This window comes from Lycium barbarum, chromosome 3, assembly GCF_019175385.1.
Source record: "Lycium barbarum isolate Lr01 chromosome 3, ASM1917538v2, whole genome shotgun sequence".
Taxonomy (NCBI): Eukaryota; Viridiplantae; Streptophyta; class Magnoliopsida; order Solanales; family Solanaceae; genus Lycium; species Lycium barbarum.
The window spans coordinates 84,443,942-84,470,898 of record NC_083339.1 but is presented as its reverse complement, the minus strand read 5'-3'; positions in this window follow the sequence as shown (position 1 = coordinate 84,470,898).

Sequence of the window (26,957 nt, the reverse complement as noted above, 5' to 3'; positions counted from 1 at the left end):
ATCCATAGCCGTATCCGTACTCATTTACATTTCGTATCCATACTCATATCCATATACATATCCTTATTCACTTTCATATCATATACATATTCTTCCTCGTATTCGTATTCATACTCATATCTATATCATATAATAGCATTTACATAGCATGCCCGACCACGAAGGTTTGGTGTTTCAGATACCCGACCACGGCTAGGCTCGGTTATCATACATACTTGGCTAACCAAGGCTCAAGGTTACACATACCTGGCCCTACCAAGGCTTCAGGGTTATCCCTACCATCTGCAGAGGTGTGCACGCGTTACATAAATATATACATATTCTACCCGGCATTATAAGCTCGGGGTTCCATAATAGTCATACATAGATACATATACATAATAGTTCATAAGCATCTTTACTATTATCATCACTATCATTATCGTCATCGCTATTATTGTCGTTATCGTATCGTTATCACTATCATCGTCGTTCATTACATCTATCCTTATAGGATTACTCGTCATATGAGGAACTTAGTACCATCGTAACATATCAAGAGTCATAAGCTTAATAGGTTTTGAAGATAGAGTCATTTGGAGGACATCATAGACTTATAAAAGATTTAGAAGATTGGCCAAAGAACCATGCCTTATGAAAGAAGGGTTAGCCTTACATACCTTTCCGTTCAACTATTCTACCACTTGCATGTTCTCCTTCAACAATCAATGTTTCTACCTTCATTAAAGTCATACTATCATTAGAAATCGATAGCTAGCATACACGACTAAAGCTAGAGAAAATTGGACAGCATCTCCTTTATTTATAGAACATTCCTCCATATCGTATATCAACTCCAAACGTCAATAATACATTCACAATATCATAACAATAGCCTTTATTCATCCACATTATCTATATTTCTCAATTCGCTTCCAATCACCCATATCCATGGTCATAACACACGACTATGTTCATTCATGTACACTACCTATCCCGTGTTCTTAACATCATTTATAACATATCAATATCACAACACATCAGGAAGCATGACTCAATTCAAGCTATTACTCAAAATGGCACTATTTCACATTCATGACCCATTTTTCTACATTCTTCTACAATTCAAGTATTTCAACTTTCAAATACCTTAAACAAAATGGAAATACCATAAATATTACCTTAGATGTTGCAGGAACAAGCTTTGGATGGAAATACTTCACTTGTGCCAAAACCCTAATTCATCTCAAATGAGATTTCTTGACTTGGATGATCTCTTAATGGGTTTCTTACACTTGATTCACTTAGTTTATGTTGTTGATCACTAATACCTATTGAATTCTTGTGGAATAAATGTAAAGAGATGTTTTAGAGAGAAGGGGTGTGATATGGAAATGAAATGAAATAAGACTTGGATCCTTATTTAATGAACCAATCTGTCCCCGACCATATATATGGACCAACATACGGTCCGTACATTTTATACGGGCCGTATGTTTTGCCATATGTTTGGTCCAGTGAAGTGCGTCATTCTGGGCTGATTATACGGTCCAACATACGGACCGTATGTTTTATACGGCCAGTATGTTTGGCCGTATACTCCCAGTGATCCGAAGTTCATTTTCGTCGACTCGTTCGATCTCCAATCCTTATGGAACCTTCTTAGCACTTGTTTAACACCTCAATACCATTCTAAGGGATGTTATCAGTCTTCTCCAAGACATCATTAAATCCTCGTTAACTCGTTACTCGTAATTCCTTTTCGATACCTATCGTAAGCCTTGCCTTCTCTTTGTAAACTTTCTCCCCCTTTCTCGAACATCTTTGAAATCTTAATTAGGGTCATAAAATGTCATTCCTTACTTATCGAAATATTGTATACTTCGTGCTTTTCGTTAGACTATTCACTGTGCATTAATGGAAAATTTTCCGAGGTGTAACATTCTCCCCCCTTAAGAACATTCGTCCTCGAATGTTAAGTCGTCGGGGATTCTATAAAAATTTCGCCAGAGTTTCCCCAGTAATATGGTACTACCATCCTGTCACAATATCCCATAATATCAATGCCTCACAGGGCCACAACATAATAGCAATAGAATTTGGCCACACACGACCCAAAAGCATAAAAGGAAAAAATACATACCTTATGACCATGATATCTCATCTTGGATTTCTTCTAAGGGCTCAAATAAATACGGGTACTTGGATCGCATAATTTCTTCCACTTCCCATGTCATTTCTTCTAGTTTATTGTTTGTCCATAAAACCTTGACTGAGGCCACTTCTTTGTTTCTAAGCCTCCGTACTTGCCTATCTAGTATGGCAATAGGTACCTCTTTATAAGTCAGCTTTTCTGTCACTTGAACATCATTTACTAGCACGATCCTAGTAGGATCTCCAACACATTTACGAAGCATCGAGACATGGAAAACTGGGTGAACTGACTTCAAATCAAGAGGTAGATCTAACTCATAGGCCACTTTTCCTATTTTGCGCACAATCTCATAAGGCCCAATGTACCGGGGACTAAGCTTCCCCTTTTTGCCAAATCTCATTTGTCACGACCCAACCTCGTAGGCCATGACTAGTGCCCGAGCTGGGCACTCAAACGCATTCTAGTATATGGCAGAAGCCGACAAGGCTTTATTTCAAATTTAGCTAATTTTTAGAAAAATTTCGGCAGAGTTTCCTTTGTTTTACGGACTATCCCAAATACCCTGCACGCAGAAAATACCAACAAAGGCCTCACAGGGCCAACAAAGCAACATCTAAATATATGCGGACCGGCCGCCGCGGCGAAGGGGATCGCCCAAACACAACACATACACATATCTGTACAGAAAGATCCCAACCCACGAACATGTCCACAGACCTCTAAACAGACCGACAGAATCATATGACGGGACAGGGCCCCGCCGTACCCATGAACGAGAATATACATATATAGAAGTGACAGACTATACCAAAAGATGGCTCTGGATAAAAGAGCGCTCCAAAAATAGCAGAATGAGATCCTAAGCGGACGGGTCAGCAAACCTGTCGTCGGTACCTGTGCGGCATGAAAACGCAGCCCCCGAAGAAAGGGGGTCAGTACGAAATATGTACTAAATATGTAAAGCCTGAGCTGCAGAAACAAAATCATAACTGGTGCAGAACATACAGAAAGTAACCGAAAAATCCAAAGTATCAGATACATATTTCCAAAACATGCAGAGTGTGTACAGAACATATGTCATATCAAATCCGGCCCCTGCCAAGGGACTCGGCAGACAGAACGTGGCCACCCTCCCGACGCTGGTGCCACAACACAGAAGAATCAGAATAGGGGCATAACCCCGTAACATAATATGTCATATCAGATGGCCATAGTAAATCATATCAGAACAACCGTACATGGCACAGCATACTCCACAAACCCATGTACGTATATACCTGCCCCCTCACATCGAGGCACGACGAACAATGCAGGGGATTTCGCTTGACAACATATCCTGGCCCGGGCTCAGTGTGGGAAACATTGGGGCATCCACGAATAGAGTAGTGAGAAACTAATGCAAGTAAAATATCATAAATGTTTCCATAGACTCGATGAGGCATATCAAAGACAAACCGATCCGATGAAGTCGGAAGGAATCATAGTAAATGAGTTTCGAGTATCAAAACAATTTATCAGACTTAATGGAATATTTAAAACCATATTAGTTAGGTAATTAGAAGGGTAGTCGAAACGTTTCTTTCAAAAATCGTTCAAAAAGGGGACTTTAGTACATTAAGGGCAAAACCGGGAATAGCGGGCCCACCTCGGAACAAGCAAGGCGGTGGGCTCAACTTATGCCCTTTAAGCTTATGGGGTCACCTATAAAGGTTCTACGGACATTCTATAGCTTTTCAAGGAGTTTAGAGAAAGTCTACATACTTTCAGGAAAAGCATATCAAAATGGTTCAATTCTACTGAAGGAAAAACTGAGATTTTCTCTTGCGGATTCCGATGGCCAAGAAGGTCTTTTGAGGCCCGAATCCGATCCTAAAACACTTAGACATGCCAAAAGAAGGATCGGGGTAGCTTTACATACCTTTCAAGGTCCTTACGCCTTTCTAAACTCACTTCCCGTTTCGTCAAAAATCTGCAAATGGTCAAGTTTGCCAATTGTAAGCTATAGATGCTACAAATTCAATTCAACTCTTATTTGTCCACCGAAATTTCGGCAGCACTTCCCCTATACATATAGCACCCCCGAGAACTTAACTCGGTTCACAATCATCAACAACAACCCATGCAACAACATCAACATCAACAACAACATTAGAAACACAATACGGCAACACTAGTTCTACTTGCCGACATAATGTCATAACCTTTACTTTAACCTTAACTTTCAAACTATTCTCAACAATTTCGCATTCATTATCAATCTAGATTATCACAACATAGTTTAAAAGCATTTCATATCGTTTTCCACAAGACATTCATACGATATACATAATATACAAACTTCCACGAAAGCCACATTTCATCCGAAGCTTCTAATCTTTAGCATATTTATTCATAACATGTTTCCGTCTTCCAAGTTCATCAACAATCATCATAATTTGTACCTTAGCAACCTAATTTCCATAACGACATAAAATCATACTAAGACGACATAAGCTCCTACATTCCATTTCAATGCAAAACTTACATTATTCTACCTTCATTTACATTGCAAGAATCACAACAACACAACTAACATATTAAACAACATTAATCCATCGTTATTTCATCACAAACTACGGCCAACATGGGAATTTTCCAACTTCAACCAAATTCTTTCAACTTTCATTTCCAATGTAATTTCCATCATAACCACAACTAGAATACGACATAAAATTCAACACACTATAGGTATTCACATATACACACACACGGCTACATGCATATATATATACCCACTTTGCAAACTTCCATTTCTGTATGCTTTCAACTCATTTCTACATACTACAACACAACCAAGCCTTCATAACATAATAAAAAGGGATGAATTCTTACCTTTTTCTCCAATCTTCTTCACTTGTCCAAAGTGTGAGATTGATGAATCTAGTGCTCAACCTTCCGAAGCAACTACACCAAGTTGTAGAGGACACTTAACTTAGTAGAAAAACCACAAGATAGCAATTTTTGGAACAAGATTTTTGAAGGTGATTTTTGCAAGCTTAGGGCCGAATGGTCTCCTTATTTTTGCTCTTCTTTTGTTTGTTCTCTCTTTCTTGCTTCTTGAGAATTCTAAGGGATAAGGACATCATATATTAATTTAATCACATGGAAAATTTCATTAATTCTTGGTGGATTTGGGCCTCACTTGGCCGGCCACCCCTTAAGCATTGGGCCTTAATTTTTTTCATCCAATTTTGAGCCCAATGACTTATGGATCAAATTTTGTAATTCCCGAAACTAATTTCCGAAATTCGAAATTTGCCCTTGGCCTTTTCCAACACTTCCTTATTAATATTCCTTCATAAACAACTCATGTGTTAACTAAAATTAATTATGACCTTATTTCTCACAAGTTACAATTATTTCCAATTTTCCAAATATGTGAAAACACGGGATATAACATCCTCCCCTCCTTTAGAACATTCGTCTTCGAATGTAAAATTAATCTTATAGGGTTTGAAAACACTTTGGGGGAGTTCATGGTTACAAACAACACATATGATATACGATTGGCATTGAAAATGAAATTAAGTAGGCATTCAAGGTTACCTGTGGTCATAGGGAACAGATGAGGATATTTCTTCTTCATTTCTTCCTCGGACTCCCAGGTCATTTCCTCCCTATTCTCGTTCCGCCACAGTACCTTAACAGAGGCTACATCCTTATTACGGAGCCTCCGTACCTGACGGTCCAAAATAGCTACGGGCTGCTCCTCATAAGATAACTGCTCCGTCACCTGAATATCATCCGCAGGAAATATCCTGGAGGGATCACCAATGCATTTGCGGAGCATAGACACATGGAATATCGGATGTACCGCTTCCAAATCAGATGGCAGATCTAACTCATATGCGACATTTCCAATTTTCCGCACAATCAGATAAGGCCCAATATAACGCGGACTAAGCTTGCCCTTTCTGCCGAACCGCATTACGCCTTTCATAGGCGATACCTTCAGAAATACCCAATCACCAACCTGGAATTCCAAAGGACGACGCCGTTTATCAGCGTATGATTTCTGTCGACTCTGGGCTGCCAATAGTCACTCTCGGATAAGTTTCACCTTATCAACTGCCTGCTGGACCATATCTGGGCCGCTTAATTCTGTCTCGCCAATATCAAACCAGCCAATAGGTGACCTGCATTTCCTACCATATAAAGCCTCGTACGGAGCCATCTGGATGCTGGAATGGTAGCTGTTATTATAAGAAAATTCAATCAATGGCAAGTGATCCTCCCAGCTACCTCTGAAATCAATAACACAGGCTCGCAACATATCTTCAAGCGTCTGGATAGTGCGCTCAGCCTGTCCGTCACTCTGAGGATGGAAAGCTGTGCTCAGGCTCAGCTGAGTCCCTAATCCTTCCTGAAAAGATCTCCAGAAGTTCGCCGTGAACTGAGCACCTCTGTCAGTGATAATAGATATAGGAACTCCATGAAGCTTCACTATCTCTTTAATATAAAGCCTGGCATAATCCTCGGCGGAATAAGTAGTCCTGACGGGGAGAAAATGGGCTGATTTTGTCAGCCTATCAACAATAACCCAGATGGAATCATACTTCCGTGGAGTGCGAGGCAACCCTGTAATGAAGTCCATATTAATGATCTCCCACTTCCACGTCGGAATTTCCATTTCCTGCAACAGTCCACCCGGCTTCTGGTGTTCAATCTTGACCTGCTGACAATTGGGACACTGGGCGACGAACTCTGCGATGTCCCGTTTCATGCCATCCCACCAGTATAAGCATCGGAGATCATGGTACATCTTCGTAGACCCAGGATGGACCGAATAGCGAGCATAGTGTGCCTCGCTCATAACCTGCTGCCGAAGACCTGCAATGTCAGGTACACACAACCTACCCCTGAATAATAAAGTCCCGTCTGGAGTGAACTCGAACGGAGTCTTCTCCTTATCATAGGTTGTGTCTCTGTATTGTGCCAAAACAGGATCTTCATATTGATGCCATTTGATATCTTCCTTAATAGATGATTCAGAAACCCCTCGGACAGAAATCCGTGTACCTCCAGAATCGGCCAGACGAACCCCAAGATTAGCCAACTGATGAATGTCACGTACTATCTCTCTCCTGTCTGGATGTAAATCTACCAGGCTGCCCATAGATTTCCGGCTAAGCGCATCTGCAACAACATTAGCCTTTCCCGGATGATACAGAATATCCACATCATAGTCTTTCAGGAGCTCCAGCCACCTCCGCTACCGCAAATTAAGCTCTTTCTGCCTGAAAATATACTGGAGACTCTTATGATCTGTATAGATATCAACATGAACGGCATATAAATAATGTCTCCATATCTTCAGGGCATGGATCACCGCTGCAAGCTCCAGATCGTGAGTAGGATAATTCTTTTCATGCTTTTTCAATTGCCGAGAAGCATAAGCTATAACTCTGCCGTGCTGCATCAATACACAGCCCAATCCTACGCCAGAAGTATCACAATAAATAACATATCCATCGGGTCCCTCTGGAAGAGTCAGAACTGGGGCTGTAGTCAGCTTCTCTTTCAGCAACTGGAAGCTTCGTTCACAAGCATCAGTCCACTGGAACTTGGCTCCCTTCTGAGTTAGCCTTGTCAAAGGCGCTGAAATCGAAGCAAACTTTTCCACAAATCTTCTGTAATAGCCTGCTAACCCCAGGAAACTACGTACCTCTGTGGGCGTCGTGGGTCTGGGCCAATTTTTCACGGCATCAATCTTCTGTGTATCCACCCGGACACCATCAGCTGCAATAATATGGCCCAGGAATGCCACTGAAGCCAGCCAGAATTCACATTTAGAAAATTTGGCATATAATTTCTGATGCTGAAGTACCCCTAATACCGCTCTCAGATGATCTGCGTGCTCTGCCTCGGACCGAGAATAGACCAGAATGTCATCGATAAATACAATTACGAACATATCCATGAATGTCCTGAATACCCGGTTCATTAGATCCATGAATACCGCAGGAGCATTAGTCAGCCCAAAAGACATAACTCTGAATTCATAATGCCCATATCTGGTCCGGAATGCTGTCTTAGGAATATCGGCCTCCCGTACCCGTACCTGATGATAGCCAGACCGAAGATCTATCTTCGAAAAATACTTGGCGCCCTGCAACTGATCAAACAAATCGTCAATTCTGGGGAGGGGGTATTTATTCTTTATGGTTACCTTATTCAGCTGTCGATAATCAATACACATACGCAACGACCCGTCTTTCTTACGCACATATAATACCGGGGCTCCCCAAGGTGAAGTGCTGGGTCTAATGAAGCCTTTTTCTAACAGATCTTTCAACTGCTCTTTAAGTTCTTTCAATTCTGCCGGTGCCATTCTGTACGGGGGAATAGATATCGGCTGAGTATCTGGAAGCAAATCAATAGTAAAATCTATCTCCCGCTCTGGAGGAAGGCCTGGAAGCTCTTCTGGGAACACATCTGGAAATTCATTAACCACGGGAACTGACTGAAGAGTCGGCGTTTCTTCTGTCAAGTCTTGTACCCGAACCAGATGATAAAAATAACCCTTTCTGATCATTTTCTTCGCCTTAAGGTATGAAATAAACTTACCTTTCGGTGATGCTGTATTACCGGCCCATTCTATAACTAGCTCCCCAGGAAACTGGAAACGAACTACCTTATTTTAGCAATCAACATTAGCATAACAGGAGGCTAGCCAGTCCATTCCCATAATAACATCGAACTCGACCATATCTAACTCCACCAGATCTGCCTTAGTGTCACGGCCACATACAATTACAGAACAGTTCTTATATACCTGTTTTGCTACAATAAAGTCCCCAATCGGTGTGGCTACCTCAAACGGCTCTATAGGTTCAGACGTTATACCAATTTTATTAGCAACCAGAGGCGAAATATATGACAAGGTCGAACCTGGATCAATCAATGCATACACAGACCGAGAGAAAACCAATAATGTACCTGTAACGACATTAGGCGATGCCTCCTAATCTTGGCAGCTGGACAGAGCATAAATGCGGTTCGAAGGACCGCTAGTACTAGAAGCTCCACCACAGCCTCTGCCGCGACCCGCTGGTGCTGAAGTACCTGGCCCCGTAGGGCGCATAGCCACTGATGAAGATGAAGACCCGACGGCTGATCCGGTAGGCTACGCTGCACCACCCAAACTACCCTTATACGGGCAATCTCTCACAGAATGGCCCTGGCGGCCACAAGAAAAACATGCACCGGTGGCTCTGTAGCACTCCCCAGGATGGTATCTGCCACAGTAAGAACACTGAGGCCTAGGTGGCCTCGTCTGACCAGAACCCCTGTCTGTTCGCGAACCTGAAGGCCTGGAGCTCTGACCTGCTCCTAAATAACCTGGGCTATCAAATCTGCGACCTGTAGGCTGTGGAGGTGCGCTCTGTGCTGGCTGGGATAGATGTCTGCTAGGCTGCTGCGGCTGCTGAGGCTGCCTGCCCCGAGAATCTCCAGAATACCCAGATGATCTAGCCCTCTTGGGCTGTCTCCGATCCTGGCTCCTATCAGGATGACGCTCCCTATGACGGTCCTCCATGCCCTGGGTGTGGGCCTGAATCCGGGCAATATCCATGCCGGGCTGAGCAGCCAATACCAAACAACTATCGACAAAATAACGGTCCAGCCCCATAATGTACCTGTGCATCCTGTCAGCCATAGTAGCTACCACAGCAGGTGCGTATCGGGCCAATGAGTCGAACTCCATACTATACTCTCGAACACTGCGACCCCTCTACCTCAGCAATAAGAATCTGTCAGCCTTGGCCCGCCGTAACTCCGGAGGCAGAAAGTGGCTAAGAAAAGCCTGAGAAAAATCATCCCAAACTGCCGGGGGAGCGCCATCGCCTCTGGATAACTCCCATGACTCGTACCAATTTGCCGCTACATCATATAACCGGTACGAAGCCAATGCAACTGACTCTGTCTCGGAAGCATTAATAAACTGTAAGGTGCGCCGCATCTTCCTGATGAACTCCTCGGGATCCTCCTCGGGCTTTGTCCCGAAGAACTCTGGAGGGCCACAAGTCAAGAACTCACGGGCTCTCGAGCTGTCACGCCTGTAAGCCCGGTCACCTCCCAGTCCGTGCCCCTGAACCTGTCCTGCCACAAGTCTAGTCAATAGCTGGACTGCCTCTCTCATAGTCTGATCCTCAGTCCCTGGCCGTGGAGCTGGAGGCTCAAGTACTGGAATCTCGGGAGCTGGCGGTGGAGCCGCCCCTCGACCTGCAGCTGCTGCTGCTCCAATCTCCTCTACGTGTGGCGGTGTGGAAGAGCCCTCTGCCGGGGGCAAAATATCAGGAGCAATATGAGCATGGGCCCTGGTAACCCTGTGGGCCTGACTAGTCTCTCCCACAGCTGCTGCCTTGGCCTTTTGGGCTGCTGTCGCCTTCTTTGGAGGCATAACTGCAAATGTAACAATTCGTTAGGGAGGAATCATCCTGATAACACAGCTCTATCGCACGATCTAACACAGAAAGAAGGGTAGTATGCTAAATGCCCTGTAGCCTCCTGTTTATAGGTGTGGTGCACAACACACCGATAAACAAGACTCTACTAGACACGGTCTGTAGACATTCCGAGGACGAACCTGGCTCTGATACCACTTTTGTCACGACCCAACCCCGTAGGCCGCGACTAGTGCCCGAGCTGGGCACTCAAACGCATTCTAGTATATGGCAGAAGCCGACAAGGCTTTATTTCAAATTTAGCTAATTTTTAGAAAACTTTCGGCAGAGTTTCCTTTGTTTTACGGACTATCCCAAATACCCTGCACGCAGAAAATACCAACAAAGGCCTCACAGGGCCAACAAAGCAACATCTAAATATATGCGGACCGGCCGCGGCGGCGAAAGGGATCGCCCAAACACAACACATACACATATCTGTACAGAAAGATCCCAACCCACGAACATGTCCACAGACCTCTAAACAGACCGACAGAATCATATGACGGGACATGGCCCCGCCGTACCCATGAACGAGAATATACATATATAGAAGTGACAGACTATACCAAAAGATGGCTCTGGATAAAAGAGCGCTCCAAAAATAGCAGAATGAGATCCTAAGCGGACGGGTCAGCAAACCTGTCGTCGGTACCTGCGCGGCATGAAAACGCAGCCCCCGAAGAAAGGGGGTCAGTACGAAATATGTACTGAATATGTAAAGCCTGAGCTGCAGAAACAAAATCATAACTGGTGCAGAACATACAGAAAGTAACCGGAAAATCCAAAGTATCAGATACATATTTCGAAAACATGCAGAGTGTGTACAGAACATATGTCATATTAAATCCGGCCCCTGCCAAGGGACTCGGCAGACAGAACGTGGCCACCCTCCCGACGCTGGTGCCACAACACAGAAGAATCAGAATAGGGGCATAACCCCGTAACATAATATGTCATATCAGATGGCCATAGTAAATCATATCAGAACAACCGTACATGGCACAGCATACTCCACAAACCCATGTACGTATATACCTGCCCCCTCACATCGAGGCACGACGAACAATGCAGGGGATTTCGCTTGACAACATATCCTGGCCCGGGCTCAGTGTGGGAAACATTGGGGCATCCACGAATAGAGTAGTGAGAAACTAATGCAAGTAAAATATCATAAATGTTTCCATAGACTCGATGAGGCATATCAAAGACAAACCGATCCGATGAAGTCGGAAGGAATCATAGTAAATGAGTTTCGAGTATCAAAACAATTTATCAGACTTAATGGAATATTTAAAACCATATTAGTTAGGTAATTAGAAGGGTAGTCGAAACGTTTGTTTCAAAAATCGTTCAAAAAGGGGACTTTAGTACATTAAGGGCAAAACCGGGAATAGCGGGCCCACCTCGGAACAAGCAAGGCGGTGGGCTCAACTTACGCCCTTTAAGCTTATGGGGTCACCTATAAAGGTTCTACGGACATTCTATAGCTTTTCAAGGAGTTTAGAGAAAGTCTACATACTTTCAGGAAAAGCATATCAAAATGGTTCAATTCTACTGAAGGAAAAACTGAGATTTTCTCTTGTGGATTCCGATGGCCAAGAAGGTCTTTTGAGGCCCGAATCCGATCCTAAAACACTTAGACATGCCAAAAGAAGGATCGGGGTAGCTTTACATACCTTTCAAGCTCCTTACGCCTTTCTAAACTCACTTCCCGTTTCGTCAAAAATCTGCAAATGGTCAAGTTTGCCAATTGTAAGCTATAGATGCTACAAATTCAATTCAACTCTTATTTGTCCACCGAAATTTCGGCAGCACTTCCCCTATACATATAGCACCCCCGAGAACCTAGATCGGCTCACAATCATCAACAACAACCCAAGCAACAACAACCCAAGCAACAACAACATTAGAAACACAATACGGCAACACTAGTTCTACTTGCCGACATAATGTCATAACCTTTACTTTAACCTTAACTTTCAAACTATTCTCAACAATTTCACATTCATTATCAATCTAGATTATCACAACATAGTTTAAAAGCATTTCATATCGTTTTCCACAAGATATTCATACGATATACATAATATACAAACTTTCCACGAAAGCCACATTTCATCCGAAGCTTCTAATCTTTAGCATATTTATTCATAACATGTTTCCGTCTTCCAAGTTCATCAACAATCATCATAATTTGTACCTTAGCAACCTAATTTCCATAACGACATAAAATCATACTAAGACGACATAAGCTCCTACATTCCATTTCAATGCAAACTTACATTATTCTACCTTCATTTACATTGCAAGAATCACAACAACACAACTAACATATTAAACAACATTAATCCATCGTTATTTCATCACAACCTACGACCAACATGGGAATTTTCCAACTTCAACCAAATTCTTTCAACTTTCGTTTCCAATGTAATTTCCATCATAACCACAACTAGAATACGACATAAAATTCAACACACTATAGGTATACACATATACACACACACGGCTACATGCATATATATATATACCCACTTTGAAAACTTCCATTTCTCTATACTTTCAACTCATTTCTACATTCTACAACACAACCAAGCCTTCATAACATAATAAAAAGGGATGAATTCTTACCTTTTTCTCCAATCTTCTTCACTTGTCCAAAGTGTGAGATTGATGAATCTAGTGCTCAACCTTCCGAAGCAACTACACCAAGTTGTAGAGGACACTTAACTTAGTAGAAAAACCACAAGATAGCAATTTTTGGAACAAGATTTTTGAAGGTGATTTTTGCAAGCTTAGGGCCGAATGGTCTCCTTATTTTTGCTCTTCTTTTGTTTGTTCTCTCTTTCTTGCTTCTTGAGAATTCTAAGGGATAAGGACATCATATATTAATTTAATCACATGGAAAATTTCATTAATTCTTGGTGGATTTGGGCCTCAGTTGGCCGCCACCCCTTAAGCATTGGGCCTTAATTTTTTTCAACCAATTTTGAGCCCAATGACTTATGGATCATATTTTGTATTTCCCGAAACTAATTTCCGAAATTCCAAATTTGCCCTTGGCCTTTTCCAACACTTCCTTATTAATATTCCTTCATAAACAACTCATGTGTTAACTAAAATTAATTATGACCTTATTTCTCACAAGTTACAATTATTTCCAATTTTCCAAATATGTGAAAACACGGGATATAACATCATTACACCCTTCATCGGTGACACTTTCAAGAATACCCAATCTTTCACTTGGAACTCTAAGTCCCTTCGACGATTATCCGCATAGGACTTTTGACGACTTTGGGCTGCTAATAACCGATCTTGTATGAGCTTGATTTTCTCAATGGCTTGCTGGACCAAGTCTGGCCCTATCAATTTTGTATCTCCTGCCTCGAACCACCCAATTGGGGATCTACACTTTCGCCCATATAAAGCCTCATACGGTGCCATTTGAATGCTAGAATGATAACTATTGTTATAAGCAAATTCAATGAGTGGCAAGTCATCATCCCAATTACGCCCAAAATATATCATACATGCCCGTAACATATCTTCAAGAGTCTGAATAGTACGTTTAACTTGTCCATCAGTCTGCGGATGAAATGCCGTGCTAAGGCTCACTTGGGTCCCTAAACCCTCTTGGAAGGACTTCCAAAAATTAGTTGTAAACTGTGTCCCTCGATCAAAGATAATAGATGTTGGGACACCATGGAGTCGCACTATCTCTCTAATATAAAGCTTTGCATAATCTTCCGCCACATATGTCGTTCTGACTGGTAAGAAATGAGCTGACTTCATGAGTCTATCCACAATCACCCATATAGAATCATACTTACGTCGAGAACGGGGTAAGCCTGTAATGAAGTCCATATTAATTACTTCCCACTTCCAAGTTGGAATTTCTATAGCTTGCAACAATCTGCCCGGCTTTTGGTGCTCAATTTTCACTTGTTGACAGTTGGGACATTGAGCTACGAATTTCGCTATATCTTTCTTCATTCCATTCTACCAATATATAGATCTAAGATCATGGTACATTTTCGTCACTCCAGGATGAATAGAATAACGGGAGCAATGAGCTTCTCTCAATATTTTATGGCATAAACCTGCCACATCGGGATCACATAATCTGCCTTGGAATCAAAGAACTCCATCTTCTGAAATCTCAAATGATGACTCCTCCATCTGAGGGAGTGTATCTTTGTAATGCATTAGCATGGAATCTTCGTACTATCGCTTTTTCAGTTCCGCTACTACCGACGAGATTGCTGAATTCTGAATGGAAGTTCCCCTGCTCCCTGAGTCCACTACTCGAACTCTTAGGCTAGCTAACTGTTGGAGCTCACGAGCCATTTTTTTTCTCTGGTCGTACATCACACAAACTCCCCATCGATCTACGGCTAAGAGCATCAGCCATAACATTTGCCTTTCCGGGGTGATATATGATATCAACATCATAATCCTTTAGCAATTCCAACCATCATCGTTGTCGCAAATTCTACTCTTTCTGCTTGAAGATATACTGAAGGCTCTTATGATCTGTATAAATATCCACACGGACACCATATAAATAATGTCTCCATATCTTTAATGCATGAACCACGGCAGCCAATTCTTGGTCATGGGTTGGATAATTTTTCTCATCTTTCCGTAATTGCCTTGAAGCATACACAATCACCTTACCATGTAGCATCAACACACTGCCCAGCCCAATGTCTGAAGCATCACAATAAACAACATATCCTTCCAATCCCTCTGGAAGTGTCAGGACCTGGGAAGAAGTCAATCTATCTTTTAACTCTTAGAAACTACGTTCACAAGCATCTGTCCAGGGAAACTTTGCTCATTTCTTGGTCAACTTTGTGAGTGGTGCAGAAATAGAAGAAAAATCCTCAACAAACCTCTGAACCCAATCGGCATGGACCCCAATGCAACTTCCCACACTGGGAACATCGTGGCACGTGTGACCTCGCCTGACTAGAATCACCTCTAAACTGAGATCTCGAAAAGCTCTGACTCAGCCCGGAATGAGTGGATCTATAAAATCTCTGGCCTCAAAGCCGTGGAGGCGCACTAGTCAAAGAATAGCTCGAATGCCTAGAAACCTGTTGTCTGTTCCTGCCTCTAAACTCACCCATCGGACCCGAAGATCTAGTTCTCTTGCTATGTCCCTTATAATGCTCACGCTCACTTCTTTGCTATTGTAGACTTTCTTCCAAATTTTGAGCATGGGCATGAATATGTGAAATATCCATATTGTCCTGAAGGGACGCAATCAAGCACCTATCCATCAAATGTGGCCCTAGGCCTTTCACAAATCGGTGTACCCGGTCACCCATATCCGCTACCACGGCCGAAGCATACCTGGCCAAAGAATCGAAGCAAAGACTATACTCTAAAGAACTCATGCTACCTTGCTTCAAATTCAAGAATTTATCGGCTCTAGCTCGCCGAACTTCTGGAGGCATATAATGTCGGAGGAAAGCATCAACAAATTCTTGCCATACCGGGGGAGGTGCATTGGCTCCCCGTGAAGCCATCCAAGCCGTGTACTAATGGATCGAGACATCTCTCAATCTATATGATGCTAACTCCACCGATTCGGTGTCCGAAGCATGTATCAAATGAAGCGTCCTCAACATTCCATCAATAAAATTCTGAGGGTCCTCATCCGGCTTTGATCCAAAGAATTCCAGAGGGTTTAAGCAAATGAAATCACGGGCCCTTGCGCTAACATCCCTATCACCTTGCCTTGCATTTTGCCGCTGAGTCTGAGCAACACCAAATTGAGTAAGTAAATGAATGGCCTCTTTTACATCTTGGCCTGAAGCATCCGGGGGAGGAGTCAGAGGTGCTGGAGCTGGAGCTGAGGCTCCCTCACACTCCTCAGAAATAGGCACTGTCTGGGAGGACTGAGATTGAGCCGTATTCTGCGACTCACTTTCCTCTACAACTGCTGGCGGTGCTCTTTCAGCCCGTTTGTTTGCCGCGGTCTTGCCCTTTTGGGCTGCTGTAGCCTTTCTCTTTACAGGCGTCTCTGAAATACACAATACACGGTTGAGGAGAAGGAAGTTCTTATATCGTAGCTTTATCGCACGATGTTATGAAGAAAGAAGGTCAATCATTCCTAAAATGCCCGCAGCCTCTTGTTTATAAGTGTGGCGTGCAACACACCCAAAACCAAGACTCTACTAGACACGGCTCGTAGACATGTGTATATGGTTAGCTGTGTTTGGCCTTGTCTGCCTATATTTTGGATTTCATTTTGTTAGCCTTGCCGGCTTCTGTACATTGATATGGGCATAGATGCCAATGATGATATAGATGTATTATTCATCAATCGTACTAGTCCCATTGGACAATAATACCACTATATCATCATTGGCATCTATGCCCATATCAATGTACATATGCCGACGAGGCTAACAAAATGTAATCCAAAATATAGGCCGACAAGGCCAAACATATCTAACCATATACACATGTCTACCAGCCTTTAAGAAGAGTATGTCATACCATATAGGCGGGACAGGACCCCGCTATACCCATAAATATGTACACAAAAGAACAAGAACCAAAAGCTATAGCTTTGACTGAAATGGAGCTCCGCTATGTAGTCCCTGAGAAATGTAGCTATGGGCCAAGTCTGTCTCCCTAGGCACCTGCGGGCATGACGCAACATCCACAACAAAAGGACGTCAGTACGAAGAATGTACTGAGTATGTAAAGCATGATCAATATCAATACAAAAGCATAATAAGCGACATGAGAAATAGCATTAGATGGGAGAAAGTACAATCATCGTCATAAGCACTTACTTGCTTTTCATAGGGACTTTTCATTTCTAACGCGTATTCGTGTACATATATCCATATCTGTATCTGTACTCATTTACATTTCGTATCCATATTCGTACCCATATACATATCCTTATTCACATTCATATCATATACATATTCTTACTCGTATTTGTATTCATACTCATATCTACATCATATACATATTTATATCATATACATAGCATTTACATAGCATGCCCGACCATGAAGGTTCGGTGTTTCACATACCCGACCATGGCTAGGTTCGGTTATCATACATACTTGGCCAACCAAGGCTCAAGGTTACACATACCTGGCTCTACCAAGGCTTCAGGGTTATCTGTACCATCTGCAGAGGTTTGCGCACGTTACATAAATATATACATATTCTACCCGGCCCTTAATGCTCGGCGTTCCATAATAGTCATACATAGATAAATATACATAATAGCTCATAAGCATCTTTACTATTATCATCACTATCATTATCGTCATCATTAACGTCATTGCTATTATCGTCGTTATCGTATCGTTATCACTATCATCGTCGTTCATTACATCTATCCTTATAGGATTACTCGTCATATGAGGAACTTAGTACAATCGTAACATATTGAGAGTCATAAGCTTAATAGCTTTTGAAGATAGAGTCATTTGTAGGACATCATAGACTTATAAAAGATTTAGAAGATTGGCCAAAGAAGCATGCCTTATGAAAGAAGGGTTATCCTTACATACCTTACCATTCAACTATTCTACCACTTGCAGATTCTCCTTCAACGTTCACATTTCTACCTCCATTAAAGTCATACTATCATTAGAAATCGATAGCAAGCATACACGACTAAAGATAGAGAAAATTGAACAGCATCTCCTTTATTTATACAACATTCCTCCATATCGTATATGAACTCCCAAACGTCAATAATACATTCACAATATCATAACAATAGCCTTTATTCATCCACAGTATCTATATTTCTCAATTCGCTTCCAATCACCCATATCCATGGTCATAACACACGACTATGTTCATTCATGTACATTGCCTATCCCGTGTTCTTAACATTATTTATAACATATCAATATCACAACACATCAGGAATCATGACTCAATTCAAGCTATTACTCAAAATGGCACTATTCCACATTCATGACCTCTTTTTCTACATCCTTCTACAATCCAAGTATTTCAACTTTCAAATACCTTAAAGAACATGGAAATACCATAAATATTACCTTAGATGTTGTAGGAACAAGCTTTTGATGGAAATACTTCACTTGAGCCAAAACCTTAGTTCATCTCCAATGAGATTTCTTGACTTGGATCTTACACTTGATTCGCTTAGTTTATGTTGTTGATCACTAATACCTCTTGAATTCTTGTGGAATAAATATAGAGAGATGTTTTAGAGAGAAGGGGTGTGATATGTAAATGAAATGAAATAAGACTTGCATCCTTATTTAATGAACCAATCTGTCCCCGACCAGATATACGGACCAACATACGGCCCGTATAAAAATATACGGGCCGTATGTTTGGTCCAGCGAAGTGTGTTGTTTTGGGCTGATTATACGGTCCAACATACGGACCATTTGTTTTATACGGCCAGTATATTTGGCCGTATAATCCCCAGTGATCCGTAGTTCGTTTAAGTCGACTCGTTCGATCTCCAATCCTTATGGAACCTTCTTAGCACTTGTTTAACACCTCAATACCAATCTAAGAGACGTTATCACTCTTCTCCAAGACATCATTAAATCCTCGTTAACTCGTTACTCGCAATTCCTTTTTGATACCTATCGTAAGCCTTGGCTTCTCTTGGCAAACTTTCTCCCCCTTTCTCGAACGTTTTTGAAATCTTAATTAGGGTCATCAAATGTCATTATTTACTTATGTATATACCGTATACTTTGTGCTCTTCGTTAGTCTATTCAGTGTGCATCAACATAAAAGTTTTCGAGTTGTAACAACAATCATCAATGGAATTATACTTAGGATCATTAGCTTCATGGACATCTTATATTACTCTAGGATTCTTCATACTTATATTCATCATCATCATTATCATACTTGTAACGTATCTCCTTTCTTTGTCATGTGCGTATACAGCTCTGTATAGTCATGGACTCATAATTGCCATTATATAGGAAGATCATAGAGAATTAGGAAGATTCATGCCTTAGAAGGAAAGGATTTGCCTTACATACCTTTTTCGTGTAGCTACTCTATCGTTTGATCGTTCTTCTTCGTTGCTCACGTCTTTACCTTCAAGGGAGTTCATACTCATATTAGATAATCGATAATATAAGCGTGTTTGAACTAAGCTAGAAAACAAAAGGGCAGCGTCTCCTTTATTTATACTACTTTCTCCATATCATACATCAACTCCCAAACGTTAATAACGACATTCAGAATATCATCATCAATAACTTTTATCAAATTCCTCATTATCCAATCCCCACAATTTCCTCTCAAAGTCATCCATACTCATGATCATAGCACAACATTACATTCATTCTCATCTAACATTTCTCTCATGCTCTCAACATCATTCATAACATTTTTATAAGCACAACATATCAAAGATCATGACTCATCTCAAGCTACTACTCAAAATCAGATTATTTTCATCTTTATAACCCATTTTCTATTTCCTTTCATAATCTAAGTCTTCCAGCCTCACAATACCTTAAACAACATGGACTGATCATGAAACTTACCTTAGATAGTGTGGGAATGAGCCTTGAGTGAAAATACTTCACTTGAGCCAAAACCCTAGTTTCACTCCCAAGAGAATTCTTGACTTGGTGGGACCCTAGTGAGCTTCTTGCACTTGATTCACTTGAATTGTTGATATTGATCTTTGCTTTCCTTTGTATTCATGTATATGAAGTGTGTGGAACCCTCTAGAAGCTTGGAGAGAAGTGGAGAAGTGGAAAGAATGAGAAAATAATGTGGGAACATGTATTTATAGTTGCAACTTAATCAGTCCGTCGGGACTTATACGGTCCGTATAACACTATACGGTCCGTATAAGTGTCCGTGGTTCACCACATGGAAAACATTGTTGATGTTGGATTATACGGACCCTTGTACGGTCTGTATAAAGTTCCACGGTTCGTATAAGTGATCGTGGTTCACCATCAGGCAAAATACCACTTCTACTGGGTGTTATACAGACCCTTATACGGTCCGTATAAAGTTCCACGGTCCGTACAAGGTGGTCGTGTAACTCACAGTTTTTCCGAAGTTGTCCTCGTCATTTCATTTCATCTCCAATCCTTACACAACCTTCTTAACACTTGTTTAGTACTTCATCAATGATCTAAGAATCCCTATAATTCGTCCTCAAGGCCCTACCAAACAATTCTTAACGCAATAATTTACGAAACCTTTTCTAAACCCCACTTATACTCCACTTGTCCTATCATTCCTTATTTCATCAATTCATATGGATTCAAAATCTTAGCGTATGCATTCTAAGCCGACTAAATATCTGTCTTATAGTCCTAAGATCTTCCTATTACCCTTAAGCTCGCATTGGTTCATTCACTACACGACGACATGAAAGTTTCAAGGTGTAACACTCTTCCCCCCTTTTGCAACATTCGTCCTTGAATGTTAAGCATTCGGGAATTCTATAAAAATTTCGCCAGAGTTTTCCCTGTAATATGGCACTACCGTCCTGTCACAACAACCCATAATAATATTGCCTCACAGGGCCACAATGCAATATCAATATATTTTGGCCACACACGACCAAAAGCATGAAAAGAAAGAATATATACCTCATAATGTTAATGTTTCATCTTGAATCTCTTCTGGGGGTTGGAATAAGTGCAGGTACTTGGATTTCATACTCTCTTCCGCTTCCCAAGTCATTTCTTCCCGGTTGTTATTTTTCCATAAGACATTAACTGAGGCCACTTCCTTATTTCGTAGTCTCCGTAATTTCTTGTCTAATATGGCAATGGGCACCGCTTCATAGACTAGCTTTTCTGTCACTTGAACGTCCTTTATTGGAACAATCCGCATAGGATCTCCAACACACTTGCGGAGCATGGAGACATGGAAAATTGGATAAACTGATTCATGTTCTGGAGGTAAGTCCAATTCATAAGCTACTTGACCCACCTTGAGGATAATCTTATAGGGTCTAATGTATTGAGGAATTAACTTTCCTTTCTTGCCAAATCTCATCACACCTTTCATTGGTGACACCTTTAAGAGCACCCAATCATCAACTTGAAATTCTAGGTCTCGCCGGCGGTTGTCCACATAAGATTCTTGGCGACTTTTGGTTGTCAGTAATCGATCTCGGATCACCTTGACTTTTTCTACTACTTGTTGAATTAACTCAGGGCCTATTAGCTGTACTTCTCCTATTCGAAACCATCCAATTGGGTACCTACACTTCCTTCCATATAAAGCTTCATACGGAGCCATTTGGATACTGAAATGGTAGCTACTGTTGTATGCAAACTCGATTAGTGGTAAGTGCTCATCCCAACTAGCACCGAAATCTAGAACACATGCTCTTAGCATATCCTCCAAGGTCTGAATGGTACGTTCGGCTTGCCCATCAGTCTGCGGATGAAATGTCGTGTTAAGCTTTACTTGAGTACCTAGACCTTCTTGGAAGGATTTCCAGAACTTGGTTGTAAATTGCGCTCCTCTATCTGTGATAATAGAAATCGGAATACCATGGAGTCGCACAATTTCTTTGAGATACAACCTTGCATAATCTTTGGCCGAGTAGGTGGTTCTGACTAGAAGAAAATGAGCTGCTTTCATCAATCTGTCCGCAATCACCCATATAGAATCATACTTTCCTCGGGAACGAGGTAACCCCACAATAAAATCCATGTTGATCACTTCCCATATCCAAGTAGGGATCTCCATTGCTTGCAATAATCCTCTTGGCTTTTGATGTTCGATATTCACTTGCTGGCAATTTGGACATTGAGCTACAAATTCTGCTATGTCTCTCTTCATGCCATCCCACCAATATATCAATTTGAGATCATGATACTTCTTCGTCGCACCTGGGTGAATGGAATACCAAGAATAATGGGCTTCTTCTAGAATTCGACAGCGCAATTCTGCAACATTTGGCACACATAGCCTGCCTCGGTATCTATGAATTCCATCCACAGAAGTTTCAAATGGAGATTTCTCTTTTTCATGAAATGTGTTCCTATAATGGCTCAACTGAGGATCTTCATATTGACGCTCTTTCACTTCCATATCCGGGGATGAAACTGTGGCATTATTAATACCAATTCCAGCACTACCTGAATCAATTAGACGTACTCCAACATTAGTTAGTTGGTGGAGCTCATGAATTATTTCTTTCTTCTCCGGAGGAACTTCACATAGGCTACCCATCTATCGGCGGCTAAGCGCATCAGCTACAACATTTGCCTTTCCGGGGTGTTATAAAATACTTACATCATAATCTTTCAATAATTCTAACCACCGCCACCGTCGCAAATTCAACTCCTTCTGTTTGAAAATGTACTGAAGACGCTTGTGATCCGTATAAATATCGATATGTACCCCATACAAGTAGTGTTTCCATATCTTTAATGCATGGATAACTGCAGCCAATTCGAGATCATGAGATGGGTAGTTCTTTTCATGTTTCTGCAGCTGCCTAGAAGCATAAGCAGTGACTCTACCATGCTTCATTAACACACATCCTAACCCAACACCGAAAGCATCACAATATACAACATAGCCATATGGCCCTTCTGGGAGTGTCAAGACTGGGGCTGTGGTTAATCTGGCCATAAACTCTTGGAAACGACGTTCACAAGCATCATTCCATTGAAATTTAACTGACTTTTGGGTTAGCTTTGTCAATGGGGCTGAAAAAGAGAAAAGTCCTTCTACGAACCTCCTATAGTACCCTGCCAATCCCAGAAAACTACGGACTTCTATAGGCGTCGTAGGCCTTGGCCAAGTCTTCACAACTTCAATTTTCTGAGTATCCACTCGAATGCCATCTTCTGAAATAACATGACCCAAAAATGTCACATAATTCAACCAAAACTTGCACTTTGAACATTTTGCATACAATTCTCAAGTTCGAAAGATTCCAAGAACAACTCGTAAATGATCTGCATGTTCTAATTCTGTACGAGAGTATACCAGAATGTCATCAATAAACACTATTACGAATAAATCCAAGAGAGGCCTGAATACGTTATTGATCAAATTCATGAACACTGCCGGAGCATTGGTTAACCCAAACGACATCACCCGGAATTCATAATGGCCATATCTCGTTCTGAAAGATATTTTGGGAATATCTTCTTCTTTAACTCTCACTTGGTGATACCCTGACCTCAAGTCTATTTTGGAAAACCACTTGGCACCCTGTAGTTGATCAAATAAAACATCTATCCTTGGGAGAGGATATTTGTTCTTTATCGTCACCTTGTTCTTTACCATCTTTCTTTCTCACGAATAAGACTGGTGCTCCCCATGGTGATGAATTGGGTCTAATAAACCCCTTCTCAAGCAAATCTTTCAACTGTGCCTTTAATTCTTGCAATTATGCCGGAGCCATTCCATAAGGAGTAATAGAAATAGGCTTGGTGTCCGGCAATACATCAATATCGAAATCAATCTCTCTTTCTGGAGGAAGGCCTGGAAGTTCATCTGGAAATACATCCGGGAATTCAATCAATATCGGAACAGATTGAAAAGTTGGCGACTTTTCTTCCGTATCATGAACTCGGACTAAGTGATAAATATAGCCCTTAGCTATCATCTTTCTTGCTTTAAGGTAGGAAATAAACCTACCTATTGGAGATGTTGTATTACCCTTCCATTCAAGCACGGGCTCTCCCAGAAATTGAAATCGAACTACCTTCATTCGGCAATCAATATTAGCATAACATGAGGCCAACCAATCTATACCCATAATCACATCGAAATGTAACATTTCCAGCTTAACTAAATCAGCTTTAGTCTGGCGCTCGCATATCACAATTATATAATTTGTTTACATTTGTCTAGCTATCACGGGATTACCAACTGGAGTAGATACCTCAAAAGGTTTTATTGGCTTAGGTTTCACGCCAATACGACCAGCAACATACGGAGTAATATAAGATAGGGTAGAACCCGGATCTATCAATGCATACACATCATGCGAAAATACTGACAATGTACCTGTAACAATAACTGGGGAGGACTCAAGATCCTGTCAGCCAGCTAAAGCATACATACGAGGCTGAGTGGCACCTGAAGTAGATGCTCCCCCTCTGCCTCTACCTCGACCTGCTGAAATCTAAGGAGTCTCTCCTACCGGGCGCGCGGAAGAGGAACCAGCCGCTGATCCTGTGGGCGGAACGCCACCTCTACCATACCTCGAGGGATAATCTGGCATCAAGTGCCCAGTCTATCCGCAAACATAGCAAGCATCTGTACTGTCACGACCCAGCTAAGGGCCGTGACGGGTACCCGGGGCTAGCCACCGAGCACCACTCGTGCTACTACTCATCTTGCTCATTTAATGGTCTTTTATCAGCTTTATACTCAAATTACAAGAAAATCATATTTTATATGGAAACATAAATACTCTTATATACATTTGCCTCTCGGCCATCAAAAAATATATACATATAATAGCATCTCGTTAGACCATCTAACCCACAGTGCGCATCTACAAGCCTCTACTGGAGTGCTAAACATAAGGACGGGACAAGACCCCGTCATGCCCAAAAATACGTATACATGAATATACACAAAAGAATCGTCATATGCACCTCGAAGAAAGGAGTGCTTTCAATCAGGTGACAGCTACTGCTAGTCTGGGTCGAGCTCTCCTCCTTGTCTACCTGTGGACATAATCACAGCGTCAAAAGAAAACGGACGTGAGTACGAATATTGTACTGAGTATGATAGGCATAAACAAAGAAATTGAACAATGACATAATGGAAATATCAATATGGCACATCTATATCTGACTGACATGTATAACAGAATTAAGTCATGCTGTCTTACTCATACTCGTCATCATATCATGTATGCACAATGTATAAGTTGCCCGCCCCTATAGGTGAGGTGTAGTAATGTATAAGCTGCCCGTCCATATCGGATGGTGTGATAATCATAACATTAGCCTGCGTCCAGGCCTCCCGCGTCCAGGGTATCATCTCATGCTGCCCACTAGTGGTGTCTGCCCATGCCATTTGGCCATGGTGTATCGTATAGCTGCCCGTCTTGGCGGTGACTGCACGACCAACTAGGCGCGGTGTTATATCATCATCATACATGCTCATCATAATAGGCTTATCGTAACATACTTATCATAATACATGCATAAGGCTTATGAACAACTTTACTTTATCGGGGTGACGTACGGTCGTGATCCCCCGATTTCATTATGGAGTAATTATTGACATTCTGCCTCACCTTGAAGGAACTAACATATAAGGTGAGTGTGAGCGATAAATAATATCATGCCATTTTAAGATCTTCATATCATATCTCTTATCTTATATTACCATTCATAGATATAGGCTTTTAGCTTTCCGGAATATAGGAACTCATGAAGAGGAGAAAAAATTATGCTATGAGATTCATGCCATTAGAAAGAAGGGACTAGCCTCACATACCTTTGACGTATAACTAAGCTATCATTCGCTTGTCCTCCTTCGATATCACGTTTCTTCGTTCAAAAGAGAATTCGCATTTACGTTAGTTAATCGACTATAAGAACGCGCTACTATTTCTAGGGAAAATTGGGCGGCACTTCCTTTGGTTATACTACTTTTCCCATATTCTATATCAACTCCCACACGCTCACAACAACATTCACAATATCGCAATCCACAATCATCATTTATATACATTGACCACAATCCACTATTTCTCTTCAATTTCTCCACATTTATTGTTATAGCTTACTATTGTGTTTCCTCGTATATAATACTTATTTCATGGCCTAAATGTCATTTATAATGTATTCATAATCACAACACTCCAATATTCATGGTTCAACCCAACTACTATCCAACCATGACACTATTCACTCATAAATGACCCATTTCCTATGTCTTTTTACAATTCAAGTGTCTTAACCTTCCAATACCTTAAACAATATGTTTTAGTCATGAAACTTACCTTAGATGATGGTTGAACAATCCTTGAATGGAATTAATCCTTTAGCACCAAAACCCTACTTTACTTCTTTTGGATTTTCTTGAGAAAGATGAACTTTAGTGTGATTCTTACACTTGATTTCGTGGGTTTTATGTAGTTGATCACTAATTTCCTTTGGTTTTCTTTTTATGAAGGGTAGAGAGTATTCTAGAGGCTTCTTGAGAGAAATATCGTGGAGTTGAAACGAATTGAATGAGGTTAGGTCTCCTTTTAATGACTTAAAATCTAATCCGGAATGAACAGTGACTGAGGTGTACAGTGGTCGTAAACCCATTTTACGGTCCGTATTCCAGTTTACGGGGCCGTATATCGTGGTCGTATTTAAGCATATCAAAACCAG